General features: G+C 39.0%; 1 long non-coding RNA gene across 1 annotated transcript; it reads left to right on the top strand.

Moving 5' to 3' along the window:
• Positions 1-1,888: 1,888 nt before the first annotated feature.
• Positions 1,889-3,180, top strand: LOC116097388. The gene is made up of 2 exons (XR_004121396.1): positions 1,889-2,052; positions 3,051-3,180. It is a non-coding gene; the product is annotated as an uncharacterized LOC116097388 (long non-coding RNA).
• Positions 3,181-3,889: the final 709 nt, after the last annotated feature.

The raw sequence follows: 3,889 nt of genomic DNA on the forward strand, positions 1-3,889 counted from the left end.
GAGAAAATTTCCAATTAAATAATGAAAAGGTACAATAGTTAAGCTCTGTTGTCAATGTGAGTGGATTGGGAGAAGCCTAGAAAATGGGTAAAACGCAGTCTTAGGTGTGTCTGTGAGCATCTGGACACTGAGACCCAGCCATGCAGTGAGAAGAGCATGGCTCTCTGTATGTGGAGCCCACAGAATAGAAAAAGAAGTGAAGGCACAGTGGCCTGTCCTTCCAGAGGGGGCAGGTTTCTGCTTTTGCTGTGTTGTCCCAGGAGAGTAGGCTCTATCCTCCTAGTTTTCAAATGGAGCTCACACTGCCAACATTCCTGGGAACTCCTAGGCTTCAGTCCCAGCCTGGGCTGCACCATTTTCTTACCCATTCTCAGGCTTCCTACTTCTTGGACTGGGAAGCCACAGGATTCCCAGACTTTCCAGGCTGTGGCTCGCCAGGCTTGCCAGCCTCTGACTATGTAAATCAACATAATAAATCCCTATAAAGAATGTCGCTTCTCTTTCTTTACAGAGCTCTGACTAGTATAATTCTGTCAGTATTGTCCACTATAGTCCCCCAAGCCTTCAATCTCAGTAAGTACAAAAAAAAATGTTTGTTTTAAAATTTTGTTCATTTTATTTTTGGGGTATGTGTACATCTATATTTTGAGTGTGTTATGTCTGTGTGCCATGTTCATGCCCGGTGTATATGGATCACAGAAGAGCAGTTTAAATCCCTTGGGACTGGGGTTACAGGCAGTTGTGAGTTACCATGTGAGTGTGATTATCAAGCAGGAGTCCTCTGCAAAAGCAAGTGCTCCTAACTACTGAACCAACTTTCTAGTCCCTCTTGATAATCAGGAGAATTGTTTTTTGTTTACATGAAGTGTGCAGATGAAAGTAATTGTAGATTGCTGTTTTAGAGAATTGTGATTGGTTGCACACTTCACCCTTGTTTAAGCCATGCTTAACATTTTCACAAGTTAAAAATAGAATAAAGTGCCGGGCGGTGGTGGAGCATGCCTTTAATCCAGCACTTGGGAGGCAGAGGTAGGTGGATTTCTGAGTTCTAGGCCAGCCTGGTCTACAAAGTGAGTTCCAGGACAGCCAGGGGTATACAGAAAAACACTGTCTCGAGAAAAAAAAAAAAGAATAAAGTGGGAATGTGTGTTAAGGAATCTGAAGAGTGAAGCAATGTGACTCTGGGTCCTGTACTAAGAACAAGCGAGGGAAAGAAGGGAAGAACATAAGCAAAGGGGCTGCTGGAAAGCCATGGTAGCGATTCAAGTGCTGATGGAGGTGCCTTAGACAGGATGCTAGCGGTGAAGATAATGAGGGCTGGTAAAAGTCTGGATGCAACAGGCTTTAATGGTCACTTGCATTATCTTTGCTAGATAAAGAAAGTAGAGTAAGGTGACTACAGAGTTTTGGTCTGAACACAAGGAAGAATAGAGTTATCATTCACAGTGGTTAAGGAGAACCACAGGTAAACTCAATGTGGTATTATGCTCAGTTATAAGACAAGCACAGGCTCTTTCCTTTGAAAATGTTTCCTGATGTGATACTGAACCATGAGGTGGTTTCTTTCCTCTTTGGAGTTTAGACACCATGACAGACTGGCAGACCCTTAGACAGGAGAGAGCATATCAGTCCACAGATGCATGGGTGTTATCCAACGCCAAGTATTTAGATATGCACAGGTGTGTGTGTGTGTGTGTGTGTGTGTGTGTGTGTGTGTGTGTGTGAGCCCTACCTCACTCAGTAGGGCTCACAAAAGGTGAATTCTGAACAGAAAGAACTATATAGATGATGCATGGAATTCTGAAGTCATGAACTGAAGATGAAGTCATAAAGATGATAAGTATATTCTTCCACAGCACTAGAGGTATCTAAACTAAGGCCCTTTGAATGAGTGGTAGAAGGTCTAAGAAGAATGGAGAGTATTACATCAGCTTACTTTCCTCTGCTATTGTCCTGGGGTCCTGATTAGATTAACTCCTGTCATTGATGTATGAGGACTGGTCCGTTTATGTAGTTTAGGATGGGTCAGTTTACACAAAGAAAAAGAAGGTGGTAAGTTCATACCTTCGAATAGAATGCTCCAGATCTGACTTTAGATTACATGACCAGCCTGGACTGGTGGCTTGGACAAGGGCAGGAGTGTGTGCGGGACTACTGGAGAGAGAAAAATTGCCAAGTCTTTGTCTTAGATCAAAGGGTGAAGAAGCCAGAAGTATATTATATTCATCCATCTATCTAGGCCTTACTTCTCTATCTGTCTACCTGTCAGGAATCTGTCTATTTTATTAGTTTCAAGACAAAACTCCCCTTCACACTGAATAGGATGAAGAATGGGATTTTGCCCAAGCTAAAAGTTGGTTGAATGTTTTCTTTACATTTAGATATTGGTTGTTTATACTCTTAGGCTATAGTTTTTATGATTTCTTCCCTAAATGTTGAATGTTATTACAGCTATGTTTGAGCCCATACTGATTTCCCCTGCATATGAATGACTTGATCTTTTCCCCTCCTCTATATTCTTAGTATATTTAGTTGTATATATACTATGTATATATACAAGTATATATATAATATAGTACATATATACACACAATTATAAAGATGCTTATACATAGTATATATAATTGTATTTGAATTTTTACAGATTTACAAAATTATTTATTAAGGTTTATTTCTTTTCGATTTATGTTTCCCAGGGGAATGGCCTGCCATTTGACACACACATTCTTGTAATTTTTATACTATAGCTATTAATAATTGTTATATTTCACCATTATATTTTGGTGTGTTTATGTGAGTTTTTTCTTGTTTTTCTTTTTGTTTATTTGTCTTTGTTTTGTTCATATCTTTGTTTGCTTTTTCTGAGACATGGTTTCTCTGTCTAGTAGTCCTGTTGTCTTGAAACGAACCAAGTTGGCCTCAAAGTAAGAGGTCCACTTACAAAGGCATGTTCCACCACACCCAGCTTATGTGAGTTCTTTTTAACAGTGCTTTAAAAATAGCTAAAGAAGGAATTTACAATTCTCTCATTTTCTTTGTTTCTATCCCAGAGTTTCTAACAGAAGAGAAAAATCCCAACACTATGCTGATGGATTCAAACTGGATGATCATGTCCATTATTTTAAACCAATTTCAAGTTCAAAATGTACAAGGAAATATAAATATTCAAATTTAAATTCATTTTAAATTGTATTATTTTGGAATTTTGACTTATACAACCTTGATATATTGAGTTAAAATTGTACAATATGAGGTGAATGACCTTGCCAGATGAGACTGGTACTCCCTAGATTCGGTTCCCAAATATCCAATCCACTGCCCTTCCTCATTCCCCCTCACTGCTGTCCCCTCCTGCAGATTTGTGCCCACCCCCAACTCTGGTGGTCTTCTGATGCTCAGAGACAGCCCACACCAGTAAAAAACACAGAAACTATAATTAACAAAAATCATAGAAGAAGACTTTTCTAATCTAAAAATGGAATCGCTTCTAGAGGTACAAGAAGCTTATACAACTTCCAATAAATTGGACTAGAAAGAAATTTCCTGTGCCAGATAATAATCAAACCACTAAACATACAGAACAAAGAAAGAATATTAAAAGCTGCCAGGGGATAAGCTAGGTAGCATATAAAGGCAGACCTATTATAATTATACCTGACTTCTCAACAGAGACTCTAAATGCTAGAAGGGACTGGACAGATGTCATGCAGACTCTAAGAGAGCATGGTTGCCAGCACAGACTACTAAACTCAGCAAAGGTTTCAATCACTGTAGATGGAGAAAACAAGATATTTCATGAACAAGTCAAATATAAGCACCAACTAACTACAGATCCAGCTTTATAGAAGGTACTAGAAGGAAAACTCCAACCCAAAGAAGTTAACAACAT

This window comes from Mastomys coucha, unplaced genomic scaffold, assembly GCF_008632895.1.
Source record: "Mastomys coucha isolate ucsf_1 unplaced genomic scaffold, UCSF_Mcou_1 pScaffold19, whole genome shotgun sequence".
Classification (NCBI taxonomy): domain Eukaryota; kingdom Metazoa; phylum Chordata; class Mammalia; order Rodentia; family Muridae; genus Mastomys; species Mastomys coucha.